Source organism: Protopterus annectens, chromosome 16.part0 (genome assembly GCF_019279795.1).
Source record: "Protopterus annectens isolate FY-2018-M chromosome 16.part0, PAN1.0, whole genome shotgun sequence".
NCBI classification, from domain to species: domain Eukaryota; kingdom Metazoa; phylum Chordata; order Ceratodontiformes; family Protopteridae; genus Protopterus; species Protopterus annectens.
The window spans coordinates 819072601-819091325 of record NC_056750.1 but is presented as its reverse complement, the minus strand read 5'-3'; positions in this window follow the sequence as shown (position 1 = coordinate 819091325).

Below are 18725 nucleotides of genomic sequence, written 5' to 3'. Positions count from 1 at the left end.
CATTGTTCCAGCTCACCTATCCTGTGAGAAAGGGAACAGGCAGCATTGTTCCAGCTCAGCTATCCTGGGAGAAAGGGAACAGGCAGCATTGTTCCAGCTCAGCTATCCTGGGAGAAAGGGAACAGGCAGCATTGTTCCAGCTCAGCTATCCTGGGAGAAAGGGAACAGGCAGCATTGTTCCAGCTCAGCTATCCTGGGAGAAAGGGAACAGGCAGCATTGTTCCAGCTCAGCTATCCTGGGAGAAAGGGAACAGGCAGCATTGTTCCAGCTCAGCTATCCTGGGAGAAAGGGAGCAGGCAGCATTGTTCCAGCTCAGCTATCCTGGGAGAAAGCGAGCAGGCAGCATTGTTCCTGCTCAGATGTCCTGGGAGAAAGGGAACAAGCAGCATTGTTCCAGATCACCTATCCTGGGAGAAAGGGAACAAGCAGCATTGTTCCAGCTCAGCTATCCTGGGAGAAAGAGAACAATAATCATTGTTCCAGCTCAGCTATCCCGGGAGATAGGGAATAATCAGCATTGTTCCAGCTCAGCTATCCTGGGAAAAATGGAACAAGCAGCATTGTTCCTGCTCAGCTATCCTGGGAGAAAGGGAACAGGCAGCATTGTTCCAGCTCAGCTATCCTGGGTTGTTCCAGCTCAGCTATCCTGGGAGATAGGGAACAATCAGCATTGTTCCAGCTCAGCTATCCTGGGAGATAGGGAACAAAAAACATTCTGACAACTCAGGTATCCTGGGAGATAGGGAATAAGCAACATTCTACCAGCTTACCTGTCCTTGAAGATAATTAGCATGCAGCATCATCACATCGCACCTATCCTGGGAAATGGGGGATTACGCAGCATTCTGCCAGCTTACCTATCCCGGGAGATAGGGGAAAGCAACGTTGTACCGACTCAGCTATCCTGGGAGATAAAGGGTCAAGCAGTATTGTTCCACTTCAGCTATCCTAGGAAGAGAGTTTCCTGACTCAGTGCTAGAACCATTGATGAAGATTGGGGATTCTAACCTCAAAGCAAAAGTGTGGGAACACACCAGTAGCTTATTGGTAGATGGTACTTTGGGTAGGACCACTGCTCAGGGTGCTGTCATAACAGGTTGTCCTGATCTCTTCTCCACTCATTTCCTGACCTTACATACTGATAATCCCAGATTAGCAGTGCACCGTTCCATCAAGGAGCTCCAGAAGTACTGGGTATGTTGGAGTGCAAATCTGGAGGGATTCTGGGCATAACTGATGTCAGACAGCAATAGAAGGAAGGGTAACCTTTCAACTATTTTATTTATAAAGGGCAAGCAATTATACATAACAGCATGCATTAGGGTCAGCAGAATGTACTCAGTAAATGGTAAGCATAAAATACTATTGCCTCTTATGTTAAGGCTGTAGTCTGTTAGATTCATTGAACAGCAGGTTAGATAGATAGACGGACAGATACACAGGCAGAAAGATAGATTTTAAACTTGTATGCTTTATATCAAATTACTAATCTGGACTGTCACTGAAGTTATAAAACAGTATTAAGTAATAAAAGTTAATACAATGCAAAGAATAAACTGTTTATTGACAAACCAGAATGTAATGTAAAACGATATGTCATGCAAATTATATTAATCTCACAATAAATATATCTTTTTTTATTTTCATGTTCCCTGACAGAATTAGCATATGTTTGTAAAATGAAACCTATCCATAAGGAATGACAACACAGGAGAAAAAAACTAAAAAATATAACTGGATATAAATGACTATCCTATGCCTTTTTATATGCCTTGGATGTTAGCCTGCTAGTGTACTTAATGAAGGCATTATAAAAATCACAAGCTAATGTATATAAAATTAAGAGGTTGTTATTTTATAAAGGTTGTTTTTAGAAATGGAAGGGACCATCCTTTTTTGAATGCTTGGTTGACAGAGTTATTTTATTCAATGACTGTGGCAGGTAATGCCATAAAAGGAAAAAAAATGGAACCCGTGAATCATGTTATTTTTCTGGCTTTTCATATTAGTTTATAAGTGTAATTCATATCCCACTAACTGACAGTGGCATCCATGTGTGTACGAGATGCATCATTTTAAAATCCACTCAGGGAATCTGAATGAAGCCTAAAATAATGGAAAGAGAAAGGCACAAAAATAGGGACAAATTGTAAATGTTGCTCTTATAAACTTGGAAAGTTGCTTCAATAACATAATTTGTGTTGGTATGCATTTTCTGAAAGATATAAATTCTGAAACTCAAATGTATGTCATTATTCCGACTTCAGTACTCAGTGATTCTGCAGAAAAATGCAGATTTTGTGAGGAACATACCAAAAATGTGAGGCAAAAATCTGGACAGTCTGTGACAATGTGGACAGTTGGACATATGTTAAATGATCACATGAGAATAATACAATGTTAAGAAAAATGAATTTCAAACACTGCCAAGCAGCCAAACTCTAACTTTTACATAAACTCAATGAAGTGTTCTTTAATATATAATGTACATGAATCAGGGTTATGGTATATCAGTGATAGTTATCATCAACAATTCTAGAGAATCTCATTAAGAAAAATACAGACATTTAAAATGGGATTGAGAAATGCTGCTTTAGAAATATTTGTATTCAGATTTTATGGTAGTGTATGTGAATATAATGAATAACTGTATATGAAGTGGCGGAACAATTTGTGTGAAAAGGAAGGTTTTATTTTGTAATGCTAAACCAGTTAACAAGTATGAGTACCACTGCATAACAGCTAATAGTTTCAGGATTCATTCTACCAACATATTACAACCAGATATTAACAGAATAAAAGAAATAACAGAAATTTCTATTAATCTGGCATGTGGGCATAGAATAGGCTGAGAAATTTAATTTCAGTACAGTAAAATTAGCCATATGGCAGGCATATGGTAGACAATCCAATGTAGCCACATTTCTGAAAAGGCAAATAAAATTTGGCCAGCGGACAGGAGCTGTTATGACCATACCTTCCTTTGTGTATTAAGTTACATTGACCCAGGAGATTAATGCATAAAAGAACAGGGGTGTAACATCAAATTGCATGAGACTATGGGTGGCTTCAATTCCAAAAGAAAAAATGCTTTCTATTTCCTGAAATGATGCTTGATCAGAATTTCATCTATTTTTTCTAGTCATAAAGCTGTTTTTGGCCCCAAATATTAGACCATGCAGCATCTTTGGTATAAACTCATCCAAGAAGTGCACCTTATTTGTTATGAAAAATTGTCCTCTGTTAAACTACACAGACTCCTGATGTCTAGAATAGCACACTCAAAAAAAGGACAAAAAGAAAATTTGCCTCACTTCGAAAACTTTATACTAACTGTATAGAAATGTGTCAATACCTAAAGACTTTCCATGTATGGAAATGTTTTTCACTTACTGTTTTATGTTTCATGTTAACTAAATTATTAATTATGAACAACATCTTTTTCTTTGTTGTCTGTGTAAAAGATGTTTAATTTATTCTCAAACCACATTTAAAATGTTATTCCTTTTTGGTATGTTTGTCATTTTATGAACTGCATAAAATGTTGCTTTAAACTCGACAAAAATAGTTTTTTGAATTATACAAAATTTTAAAATTTGGAGTAAATTTTAGTGGCCTAAATTACAAAGAACAAATTCTACAAAAAAGTATTTTTGATTTTCATGTTCTGCTTCCACAATGGCATAGCTATAAGTATTTTATTCTCACAGTGCTTTTTGCTCCAGTTCACAACTCATTTGGGATACGTTCTGCTCAGAGTCTACAGATCCTACCAGTATCAATGTAGGTTTTCGCTGGATAGTCCAGCTTCTACTCACATCCTAAGGTCATGCCATATGTGGATTGACATTTCTCTAATTGGCTGCATATGTGTCTGTATGGGGGGTGGCTTGTGGGTCTGTGCGCATATGCGCATGCCTGTGTATGATTCTTGTGATGGTTTAACACCCAGTTCGGGGTTCCCTCTGCACATCTTAGTGTTAGTGATGTGTGCTAGCCCTAACTCTAAAACTAACTCTAAACCTGCTCCTAACACTAACCATGCAGCTTACCATTAAAAAGCCCTTTCTATAACACACACACACACACACACACACACAATAAATCTATCACCTACCTAATGTTTATGTAACCCTAACCTTAAAACACTCACAAGCATAGTAAATCTATCCCCTTAACTGACAGTTACTCTAAATCTAAAGCACACATGCAGTCACACACAAACTCCCAGCTTAGCCTTACTTTTGTCGACCAACCAGGAGGTTGCCTGGAAAAATGTTCATAGAAACAGCCATTCGCACAACACATTCTATGCTTTACTTAATTTATATAAATCTCTGTCAACCAGTTCGCAGTTGGTGTTGATGGTTATGGCTGTGTGCTGTAATTCACATGGCACAGGTTTTGATTCCCTTAGCTTTCATTTGCTTATTGTGTGACTTTTAGAAAGTCACTTAACCATTCAGTGTTTAGGGGCAATTGGTAATTTAGGCTAAACTCTTAAATGGTTCCTTGGACTCCAAGCCTTGCAACTACCTATATATTAAATATATATATATATATATATATATATATATATATATATATATATATAATGTGTGTGTGTGTTTGTATCTTGACACAGGGATGGTTAAGGAGGGATGAAATGAAAACAAAATATGAAAGGTTAATAATAGTGGCCCATGATAGTGGACTACATACAAGTTGGTTCCAAAATCCATGAAAAAGGTGAGAGAGACAAATGCAGGCATGGTAAGAAAAAAAAAAGAACTGAAAACAGTCAGATATCTTACTGCTCAGTGAGATCCACACATGGCAGAGGGCCTATATACTGAAAGTCACAATAATGTGTCCAGACTGTTGTACTGGGGATTGTGCAAACACTACAATATAGGAGCAACTAAGGAGCATTGCAAACATGAACCACAAAGCATTATAGAGAATGAAGAAGTGTATATTAAATGAGATCACTCACTACCAACAGTTCAAAAATTAGATGTGAAAAAACATATATAGTAGTCCATGAAAAAAATACAAAAATAGCAGTGATCAGTAAACCTGCTTCATGCCGTGATTACAGTGTGTCATGTACAGACAACGAGAGATGCAAAGTCATAAAAGGTCAGTATTTGCATGCTAAAAATGAAAGTAATGTGGAAAAAAATATACTCAGACAGTTCCAAAAGTAGAAGGAGCAATGCACGTAATAAAAAAAGGATTTACAGTCATACTTAGATATGTTACCAATACATGCAATCCCATATAAACTGCAGAAGGAATTCATTCTGGACACATTGTGGGTGCTGAGGCTAGCACTTTGGCTAACATGCAAGAATGAAACAATGTTAATTTCATGAAGTATAATCATACCCTGACTTAGGAGTGAGGTCCATTCCATGAAATAGTATTAGAAACCCAAAATACTTGGAGAAAGTAAATCAAGCAAGTTAGGAACATCAGAAAACAACATTTACTATGGGTACTATGGGTAGTTTTAATACTATGGGTACATATTCCTGTATGAGTAGGGGAGTAATTTATGTGATTAAATGTTCCTGTGGTAAAAATTATATTGGGGAAACTAAAAGAAGTCTAGCAGAGAGAATAAAGGAACATATTAGGGATATTAAAAACAAAAAAATGTCGAGTCCAGTGGCAGAACATTTCCACCTAATACATGGTGGGGCTGTCAAAGATATGAAAGTTACAATTTTAGAACAAATAGAAAATCAGCATGGTGATGAGAATTTGTTAAAGTGCATTTTAAGGAAGAAAGAAGCAGTATTGATTTTGAAATATGGAACTTTGCAGCCTAGGGGGCTTAATAAGGAGTGCAATTGGCAGGGTTTTACATGTTGATTGTTTTATTAATTAATTATGAATGAATTTTATTTAATTATTTAATTGATTCATTGGAAATGTTAAGAGAGTATATAATGTGGATGTATTACTGGAGAAAGTTTTTGTACTCTGTAAAGGCAACAGCCGAGGCGCTAGAGACGAGATTACTAAGTTTTACCAATAAATTCATCTAGGTGGAAAGTAGAGCTGTCTTTCACTGTTTTTTTCTTGTGGTTACAATAATATTGTCTTTTGGTTTGTGGTTGCAAACATTAACTTTTGTTTATTGAGTACTCAAAGACACTCGATTGTGAAAACCATAACAAACTGAGAAATTAGCATATTCAGTCATCTTCTTTGTCTTCTAAGGAGTTTGTATGCAGACGAAGAAACAACAGTTAGAATGAAGTATGGAATTACTGATTGGTCTAACACCAGGAAAAGGAGTGTGATAAAGCTATGGTCACCCTACATATGTATATAATAAATGTGTGATAAGGCTATGGTCACCCTATGTATGTATATAATAAATATGTGATAAGACTATGGTCGCCCTATGTATGTATATAATAAATATGTGATAAGGCTATGGTCACCATACATATGTATATAATAAATGTGTGATAAGGCTATGTTCACCATACATATGTGTATAATAAATGTGTGAGAAGGCTATGGTCACCCTACGCATGTATATAATAAATGTGTGATAAGCCTATGGTTGGTATATGTATGTATATAAAAAATATGTGATAAGGCTATGGTCACCATACATATGTATATAATAAATGTGTGATAAGGCTATGGTCACCATACGTATGTTTATAACAAATATGTGATAAGGCTATGGTCACCATACGTACATTTATAAAAAATATGTGATAAGGCTATGGTCACCATACATATTCATATAATAAATGTGTGATAAGCCTATGGTCACCATACGTATGTATATAACAAATATGTGATAAGGCTATGGCCACCCTACGTAGTATATAATAAATGTGTGATAAGGCTATGGTCACCATACATATGTATATATTAAATGTGTGATAAGGCTATGGTCACCATACATATGTATATAATAAGTGTGTGATAAGGTTATGGCCACCCTACGTATGTATATAATAAATGTGTGATAAGCCTATGGTCGGTCTATGTATGTATATAATAAATATGTGATAAGGCTATGGCCGCCCTACGTATGTATATAATACATGTGTGATAAGGCTATGGTCACCCTACGTATGTATATAATAAATGAGTGATAGGGCTATGGTCGCCCTACCTATGTATATAATAAATGTGTGATAAGGCTATGGTCACCATACGTATGTTTATAACAAATATGTGATAAGGCTATGGTCACCCTATGTATGTATATAATAAATGAGTGATTGGGCTATGGTCGCCCTACCTATGTATATAATAAATGTGTGATAAGGCTATGGTCACCATACGTATGTTTATAACAAATATGTGATAAGGCTATGGTCACCCTATGTATATATATAATAAATATGTGTCTTAGAAAATGTTGGGTTAGAGGAAACAGATGGTAGGATTAAGACTGCCAGGATAAATAGTAACAAACCCACACATATGCGTATGATAAGACTGATGGCTGCATGTGAGACAGAGTTAAAGAGCCTGCTGATGAAGGTGAAACTGGAAATCACAAGGGCTGGTATGTTCCTCAGCTTTAAAAATCAAAGATTGTGTATCTAACTCTATGAATTCTTTGTAGAAAGAACTGGAGAAGAATTTGTAGAGGAATCGGTGGCAGTGACAGATGATCTAACTGGGTGCAAACATCTCCACAGATGGTTACAGTGGCCAAGGAATTAAAAGGCACCAGCTCCTTGGGAGGAAAACTGTGAAAAATGTGGCAGGTTTAGATAAGGTGCTCTTCAACTGATAGTTTTATATATATCAACTCCAGGGTCGCACCACATTGGGGAGGGGGACAAATCCCTGTTAATCCCTCTTAATTGCCTTGAATACTGGTTTTAGATCAAATGAAATTTCGACCAAATAAGTGTCGATCAAATGGTCTGTCGATCAAATGAAGTAGACCCAAATATATATATAGATAGCTAGAGAATGAGAGCTCTAGATGATTGTCACTTTTGAAGTGACACACTACCCTAAAGGAAAAAGGGGGGAAAGTGGGTTGCTGATAGATATACATATACACACAAATATATATATATATATATATATATATATATATATATATATATATATATATATGGTTCCCCTTTATAATCTTGAAATACTGAAATCTCGAATTTCAGTATCTCGAAACCATAAAGGTGAATCCACAAAACACTGACAGCCCAAAACTGTGTAATTTGAAATCCTGAACACAAAGCATACACCACACCACACATACACCACAATACCCACAGTACAAAACAAAAAAAATCACGCAAAAACATAACACCACACATCCACAAACCTACACTATAAATAAGCAGGAGGGCAAGCCCCCTTGCACCCCCTACTTATATATACTAACTCCGAGATCGCACAAACAGAAAAAGAAAGTAAACTCACACCCAGACATTGTACAGTCCCTCACACACACACACACACACACACACACACACACATATACAAACACCAACACATCCAAAACTTACACACTCATACCTACCCTAACCCACACATACAACTAACAAACACACTCACATACACTCAAACCCCCACCCAAAACCCTTACAAAACAGTCACTTACTTTAAATTTCACCTAAATCCACACAAAACACCCCACAGAACATAGCGTAAAGCCATAACCACGAATTTGAGATATTCGAATTTGTGATTATGCACTTTTGCTATTTTAAAAGTTCACCTTTATGGTCTTGGGATACTGAAATTCGAGATTTCAGTATTTCGAGATTATAGAGGGGAACTATATATATATATATATATATATATATATATATATATATATACACACACATACATATATACACATACATATATACACACACAAGAAGCAAAAGGAAAGTATATGAGTATGAAATAATTAATTAAACTGTATATGGTCTAGCAAAGAAAATAACCTTATATTTACAAGTCATTTTCAGATATGGTTCACAGCTGAAATTAAGCATTTTTAATATATATATATTTATATAAAAGATATGCACAGATCCTGTACTGGTAGTTAAGTCATGTTGTTGCTTTTGTTGCCAGTGGCAACAGCCCCACTGTACACAGTCTGGTTTACCTCCTTAGCCATCGACTACTGTCACTGTCATAGCCAAACTATTTTGGACCCTACTGCTGTACAGCTAATGTGAAAAATAATAAAAAAAACATTGTTTAAACAAATCAGGCATTCAAATGTTATGAAGGTTAAAAGTATTAACACTTACCAGTTTTGTGACCTGCTGCTAAAGCTGACAAGCTCCCAAAATTAGACAGTTGGGGGAAGGGATATTTTCTTGCTGATAAATGAACATGCAGGCATACTTGAGCACTTCCTTATTACGAGATCAAGCGTTAAAACACATCAGGATCATGTCCGCGTGCGTCTCTTCCACATGAGGGCACTGTTTTCCTTGAAACCAGTACACTTCATCTACTGTGTAAAATTAAGTTGGTTTCTCATAACAGTGTAACACAAGTAAGGCTTTTCACAGAGCAAGATTAAACATAACTGGTAATAGCATCCAAGTTTGGAATTCATGTTAACAGTATGAACAAAGGCTTTTATTGATCAAAATTAAGTTTTACTGGTAATAGGATAAGTTTTAAATTCATGTAATGCACAGGAATTGAATCAAGTGCAGGTGGAAAACGAGAATTGCATTATATTAACTGGCTACTTATTTTTGCATTTGGTAACTTAATAATCACACTAGAACATTAACGTCTTTAGTTTTTGCAAATATTTTCTATGAAAAGGGTTCCCTGCATCCACAGCAGTACCTCAGCCCTGCTCTCTTTCTCTAACACTATCCTGCAACAAAAAAACAATGGCTTTTACCCCTCTGCCATTTTCCTGCATCTATCTAAAACTTTTGCCATGGTATCCCACAAACAATTAATCTCTGTTGTCACTAACCTATCCTTTTCCCAATTAGCTACAGACTAGTTTAACAACTACCTGACTGCCAACAATCTATCTGGCTTAATGAACTATCCCCTCGACTTCCTATCACACTTGGTGTTCCCCAGGGATCCATCTTTGGACCCCTACTATTCTCTCTCTTCACCAATAATCTCTTCACAGATAGCAAGCAGGCCTCCCTCATACAGTATGCAGACTACTCCACCCTCATCTGCTCTGCCCCTACAATACCAGGACTTCATAAGATCACTCAAGAAGCCTTTTCCTTAGTGGAAACTTGGCTATCTGATGTCTCAACCCTAACAAGACCAAACTCCTCATCTTTCAACCCACAAAATCTAACCTTCCCAAACCTCCTAGCCAGTGACAATACCATCATCTCCCCAACAGAAAACACCAAACTACTTGGTGTTGAGAATGATAATCATCTGAGATGCGACATTCAGATTTCACTAACCATAACAAAGTACACAAAAAACTAGGGGCCCTTTATAGAAATAAACAATTCCTCATGAAAAGTACCAGAACTTCTGTGGCCCATTCTCACCTCATCTCCTCTCTTCTTAATGCCTCTCCTATACTTACCAACCTCAGGCAAAGAGATCTAAACAAGCTTGAAGCTTGTTACAATAAAATTGCTAAATTCACAACTGGAGCATCCTACCACAGCCACCACTGTATCTCACTTAGAGAAATTGACTGGCTTGAACTGCCTCAGCTTCTACACCTGAATTAACTCATTGTAGCTCACAAGATTGTAAACCATCCTCTCAAAGTACCATCCATGCAAAATCTTCTCCAGCCCTACCATACCCCCAGACCTCTATGCTCCATCAACAAAAAACAACTTCTTATAACCAAACCCAAGAAACTCTGCTAGAGAAGCTCTTTTTTCCTGTAAAATAGCCAGGTTATGGAACAACCTCCCCTCCATAACCACACTAACATCATGCAGTCTCTTCAAAACTGCTCTAAAAACCCACCTCAAAGAACACTGGTTATGTCAATGCATGCATCCCGACTAAAATTGTCCAACCTATGTTTTCCTCTCCGTATATTTCTTCCCTCCTCTAACCACCACTGCCTTCCACTGTGAGAAAATTGCTCTCTCTACTCCTATCTTCATCCAGACTAACCCTTAACTCTTTCCCAGCCAGTCCCTCCATCTGGATTAACATTCTGCTTTATATACTGTTTCAGATCATAGGCTAATCAGTCTATGAATTTATATGCTAATCTGTCTCAACAACATCTAGTTCCCAGCTGGAGCATTGCCAACAACTACTATGTCATATTTATTTGTATACTAAATGCTATAGTTTGTATCATTGACTATTTATGTTATCAATAGCCCTGCTTGTAATGCATTGTCCATTTTATATGTGTGTGATTGCTTCTACTATCACTGTTATTTATATTGTTTCCATTTCTTTCTGTGGAGCTTTTCTCCCCAGGCCGCCACTGAAAAAGGACCTGTGTCCAGTCTGAACCTCCCAGTAAAACCTTTAAATAACTAAATAAATAAATAATAGACCAGGTACCATCTAATGGTGTTCGGATGAATGAACTTGGACTTCCAAGTCCATTTTTCCTTTGAAATGTATTTCTGGTTTGATTTCTGTATGCCGTCAGTAATTGCATTCTTTAGGGAAGTTCCCACTTTCACGTTTGCATGTCCAAAAAGTTGATATGTTGGAATTTATATAAGTGCGGAGGCTGTTAGAAGCTTGCACCTCACAACAGGGGGACAGCTTAATAAAATATGCTTTTGAGAAAAATTTCATGAAGTAGTTGGTTCTGCTAGTTGTTTTTGTCTGGGTGAATTTTTTTCCTGACTTTTAACTGAATGAGAGGAAGGGGAACCATATGAAAATATATGCTATGCTTAGTGAATGAGTTTCATGCCGAGTGGTGAAGTGCCAAGCCATGATATTGCATTCTCTAATCCATCACTGCAGGATAGTTCTCGTCACACAAATTGCACACTTGCAGTCTTTATTTTTTTCAATTTGCAATCAGTTTTCCCTTTCCCATTATTTTAGTTGGATTCAGCAGTTATATAAGTGATAATCAACTCCATAGGACTTTATATAGGTTCTCCAAACTTTCATGAGCATCCTGTGTCATATCTAATTTTCTCTCATAGTTTTTTTCTTTTAATTTGTTAATATATATATTTATTTATTAATTTATTTTGTAATAGTGTTGTGTAGGTTTCTGGTGTTGTTTTCATACTATTATAACAGTTTTGTTAGCTATGTTAGTTTTATTGGCTAGTTGTCCTTTTTCAGGTAAATTGTATTTGGTATTTATATTTAGAATCAGATTGATTTTGACGGTGCTGTAATATTCCAAGTTGTCTGGTTGCAGCTGTAATTTTCTTTTTTTTATTTTATTTTAAAAATGTTCTATTTTTGTTACATTTTTTCTAGGTGTTTTTAGTTGTAGTGATTTTTGTGTGGCACACAATTTTTTATGTTTGTGGGTTATATAAATGTGCTGAAATACAGGGACTGGTTAATCTGTGAATGATTCATGATGGGCAAAGAGTGGTTATAAATACTTCACGATGTACACAGAATTGTGATAAAAATATGGCCTTCTCTCAAAGGTATGACTGCTTAGGTCACAATGCCTCCTGATTATGTTGTGCAGACTGCAACACTCGGTGCTGAGGTCACAATGCCTCCTGATCATATTGTGCAGACTGCAACACTCGGTGCTGAGGTCACAATGCCTCCTGATCATGTTGTGCAGACCGCAACACTCGGTGCTGAGGTCACAACACCTCCTGATCATGTTGTACAGACTGCAACACTCGATGCTGAGATCACAATGCCTCCTGATCATGTCGTGCAGACTGCAACACTCGATGCTGAGATCACAGTGCCTCCTGATCATGTCATGCAGACTGCAACACTAGGTGCTGAGGTCACAATGCCTCCTGATTAAGTTGTGCAGACTGCAACCCTCGGTGCTGAGGTCAGAATGCCTCCTGATCATGCTGTGCAGACTGCAACACTCAGTGCTGAGGTCACAACACTTCCTGATCATGGCGTGCAGCAGCAACACTTGGTGCTGAGGTCACAATGCCTCCTGATCATGTCATGCAGACTGCAAGACTCAGTGCTGAGATCACAATGCCTCCTGATCATGTTGTACAGACTGCAACACTCGGTGCTGAGGTCACAATGCCTCCTGATCATGTTGTGCAGACTGCAACAATGTCTCCTGATCATGTTGTGCAGACTGCAACACTCGGTGCTGAGGTCACAATGCCTCCTGATCATGTTGTGCAGACTGCAACACTCGGTGCTGAGGTTGCAATGCCTCCTGATCATGTGCAGACTGCAACACTCGCTGCTGAAGTCACAATGTCTCTTGATCATGTCATGCAGACTGCAACACTCGGTGCTGAGATCACAATGCTTCCTGATCATGTCATGCAGATAGCAACACTCAGTGCTGAGGTCACAACACCTCCTGATCATGTCGTGCAGACTGCAACACTCTGTGCTGAGGTCACAACGCCTCCAGATCATGTCATGCAGACTGCAACACTCGGCAAACATTGTATGTGCAAATTGGGTCATACAGATTAGCACTGCATCCAGCAAATACAAATAGACTTTCACCATGCCAAATACTCTCTCGATGATAATCATTGTCCGGGACAGGACAATGTTATACCTCTCTTAGGCAGCTACAAAAGGGTTCTTTATAGAGCATCAAACAGAGCTTAAGTGAGTGGCCTACATCAACTAGAAGAAAAGAAAAGGTGGGAGAGACACACAACAAGGGAAGGGTGGTTTAGTACTAAGTAATACATTTACCAAGGTATAACTAATTTTGCAATTATTGTACAAATTTCCACTTACCAACAAGGTGACCATGCCACATCCTACCATACAGGAAGAGGTGGTAGAGTCAGCTTGTGTGCCAGATATGGGAACATGGGTACTGTCTGAATATTTGGTCAACACATCAGTGATGCACCCCCATGTGTCATGCTCTACCTGACAGGTGATGGAATTGTAGCCCTTCCTATTTCAGTACTGCTCCCCATGGTCCTCATAGGGCCCTAATGACATCATGGGTGCAATTATTGCACCAAACACCTCAGGAAAATGTGCCATACTGCTCAGTACTGTGGTGACACTGGCAGATATATACCGATCCACTGCTCAAGTATCCGCAAGGCAGAAGACCAAGATATAACCAAGTTCCCCATTGCATGTATGGTGAGGGCCATACATACCTTGGTATCCAGCAGTATAGGAAGGCCATGCCTCCTAGCAGTTCCTGTCTGTGGGCAATAAATACTCATTAAAGCCCTTACAATATCCCTGTCCACTCTGAATCTATAAAGAAGCTCTTGATTATCAAAGTTATACAGGGATTATACTTTGTCTATGCCTTGTCACACTAGCAACACAGGAAGCAAACAATTTTGTCTTGGCCAAGACAAGCAGCTCTCACCGAAAAATAGCTAGGCTGAAAGCTACAGCAAGCATCTTGTCAAATGCAAACTAGATATAAATGGCATGATTTTGCTTTTTATAATGCTTCTACACACAAAAAGAAAACTCATAAAAAATTACTATAAATCACAAACAGGTGGGAAGAGAGCTTATTGACATAAAAAAGTTCTAAATCATTTCTCATTAAAATCTCATTAGCTCTTTATTTGCATATGTTCTTTGAAAGCTGTCACACATTAATACATCTGGCTGCTATTAGTCACACCAAAGCTGCACTGAGAAGAAAGAAACAGAATGTCTGAGAATATATAATTTGTTATTTAATGATATAAAATTTTCAGTTTATATAACCACTTATGATTCAGTGTAACTGGAGTTTTCCCATCCTTTCTTGTCTCTTTTTTCAAAAGTATATTATTTTTTGAGCTATAATTCTGTCAAACAGATTTCACTGAACTCAATAACTAAAAGCACGACTCTATAACTATATATATATATATATATATATATATATATATATATACTGTATATTGAAAACTTTTACCTTGAAAACTTTAAACCTCTACTTCATTCCTACCTTTATTTAAACAGGAAATGCAACTCTACTCTTCATCCCACCTTACCTCTCAAGCTCTTGTCCACTTATACTCCTGGCTAACCTCTCACCTAGCTAACTATCTCACAAATGTAGATTGTATATTTAACTAAACTAAACTGTAAAATCTAGCCATTATGCTAAATACCTGTCTTTCTCACCTAAACAAAATTGTAATTGTTTGTTTTCTTTGCTGAATGCTACCTGTTGTTTGTAATGCAAATTTTCTTTATAATTATTCATGTAACTAAACTATGTATTGGAGCTTTTCTCTCCTGGCCTCCACTGAAAATTGGGTCCCCGAGCCCAGTAGACCTCCCTGGTCATCAAACTAGAATAAATAAAATAATAAATATGTATACACACACACACACACACATATATATATATACATACACACACACACACACACACACACACACACGTGTGGATGTGCTTGTGTTTATATATATATATATATATATATATATATATATATATATATATACATGTATGCATGTGTTTGTGTGTGTGTGTGTGTGTGTGTGTGTATGTGTGTGTGTGTGTGTGTGTGTGTGTGTGTGTGTGTGTGTGTGTGTGCCCTTATATATATAATTATATATTATATATTATATATATTTATATATTTGTATGAAAATGCACACACACACACACACACATGCATATATATATATATATATATATATATATATATATAAAAATATATATATATATATATATATATATATATATATGCTCACTTTATAATCTCGAAATACTGAAATATTGAATTTCAGTATCTCAAGACTATAATAGTGAAAGCCAAGTTCTGTGAAAGACCACATAACCGAATCCAGAAATGTCGAATTAGCAGTTATGGAGGTTTGCTGTGTTACTGGATAGCTGGAAGTTCAAATAAGTGTTTATATTTTAAGGGTTTGGGGTAGGGATTTTATTGTATGTTAGTGTGGTGGGAAGTTGTAGGTGTAGGTTAAGGTATGTAGGTGAGAGTGTGTAGGTGTTGAGAATGGTGTTGTTTGTATGTATGTGATGTGTGTTTGTGTGAGGGGAATTTAGATTGTGCAGTCGTGGGTTTCATGTCTATGTCATTTTTAGTGTGATCTCAGATCTGGTATTTATAAGTAGCTGGGGGTGGGGGGTGCAGGGGGGCTTGCCCCCTGCTTATATGTAGGGTAGGTGAGTGCATTTGTGTTGTTTTCTTTGTGTGTGTTTGATTTGTTTGTTATAGTGTGGGGAAGAAGTTGTATGTGTGTTTGTGTGGTATAAGGTGTGTTTACAAGTCGCAGTTTTGAATTTCACTGTTTTGCGGTTTTGGTATTTTGATTTTTTTGGCTGTATAATCTTGAGATACTGACATTCGTTATTTCAGTATTTCGAGATTATAAAGTGAATCTACACACATATATATATATATATATATATATATATATATATATATATATATATATATATATATACATATACACACACACACACACACACACACACACACCACCCTATATTTCTTAAAAAAAAAAAAAAAAACTAATAAAATATTTTCAACATCAATAAGTAATTTCTTGTTATCTAGATCCTGGAAAACTCTTATTGAATTCATCTTGAATATTAGCTTTAATTTCATTGCCAGCCTACACGCATCTTTAGAGGTGAGTGAGTAGGATTTTAATTTCACTTTTTCTAAAGCTATTGCAATTGCATGACCAAAGACCTGTTGAGATTTCTTACTGAAAGCTGTAAGTATGTCATAAACGTGGGTTCTCCTTTTTGTGCTTTTAATTTAGAAACATTTAAATTTTGTTAACCATCTTTCCATTTCATCCCTTTAATTTATTACTACACCAAGCTGTAATTGTGTGAAACGGATGATTTCATTGAATTTAAAAACAAACTTTGATTAATATCACCATTATAATAAATTAACAAGAAATGTTTAACATTCTTTAAATTTGTAGTTTAATCAGATAATAAGGAATTCTATTACCTATAACAATTTTTACAAGTAATTATTAAAATGGATATAATGGCAATGTGATCTGATAAAAGACATGACCAGGATGGTACTGTGGAAAAGGAAGCAAGTAGTGTGGCAGCATAAAATGCAGCAGTTAAAACTTGCACATCAGTGACAGGAAATAAAAGCAGAAAGTAGCAGCAAACCAAGACGGTGTCTGGTTTTGTGGCAGCAGATAATGTGGTAATTAAAACATATGAAACAGTGGCAGCAGGCAAAAAAGGAGAACACCAAACTGCAAATAAAACAGTTTTTAAAAAGAAAAGAACTTTCAGAATAAGAACAAAAATATGAGAATGTAATAGATAATTATGTATGAGATAATTTGGTAACTTAAGTGTTTGAATGCTCAAGAAATTCAGTCTTTTATACATATTGGGACAGACCTCAGGATTCAATAAAGTCCGTGTAGGCCCTACATGTAATGTATCCATGTACACAGCCACTGTTCCCCCTCGGCAGTCCCCATATTTATTAATTATGGTGGGCGCCTAAGGGAGGTCACAACAACACGGATATTGAATCCATATAAGACTGATGGCGCACCTTCATACCTTTCAGCCCGTAAACCTTGGCCGAAAGGTGTACAAGACATTTATGTCCACTAGACAGATAAAAACAGAAACAAGATATATTCAGTTGTTGTAGGTCTGCTGTGCTTAGCAATGCACAAACCAGCACAGCGAAGATGATCTATGCTTACAGGCACCTTCACAGTATATCTGAAGATATTTGAGTTTTCTTCACTATCCTAGTGGTTAGATAGAATAAGTCATAATCTACAGTGTAGTAGTTCCCATATTCAAGTCCTGGCTAGCAATATTTTTTACATGTAGTACTGTGAAATTGCATCAGGTGACTGAAACACTGGTTGACTTTAAATTAAATAATTGTTAAACATGGATTGTGCGAGTTTGCGCAATGCTAGGTGATGCTGCATATTTTTGAAGGTTACAATATGATGTGCAAGCGTGGGAATGCAGCCTATTTAAAGGCCAATAGGTGGGAATTTCACATCATTCCTTGGAGCCTGACCTTGACTGTGGGTTTGGCTGCTCTTGTTTGTCAGGGAGTGCACTTTAGTGCACAAAAGTGGGGTGTACAAGAGTACAGTGTTTCTTTTGGACTCTTTGTATGACACCATGAACCCCAGCTGTTGCTGGGTAACTACCAGGGCTCAGAGTGTAAGTCTGAGGCCTGGGATCATTTGGCCAGGGACCTAACCAGTACAACTGGTATCCCCTGCACTGGTGAGCATTGTATTATAAAAGACCAGGCTGTATTATGCACTATCACAAATAAACTAAAAAATTCAGTACAGGTGGAAAAACTTAGAAGATACACAGATAAATATAAAGAAAAAGTACAAAATAAGCAGTTTATTGATGACCCAAAAAAGTTTTATAGAGAATTGGGAAACAAGGTAAAAGGAATTGAAAGACTTCCAAAAAAAGAGGAAATAGATACATTTTGGAGAAGTATCTATGAAGATCCTGAGGAACATAACAAAGATGTTAAATGGATAGAAGAAGTAAAAGAAAGAATAAAAAGTTTAAAGGTACAGGGTATGAAATGGGATGAAGTAACAGCCAGAGAGATTGAAACAAAGTTAAGAAAAGCCTCTAATTGGAAAACCCCAGGTCCAAATGCAGTACCTAACTTTTGGTTAAATGTATTAACATCTTTGCATGAAGATTTAGCCATGAGTAAGA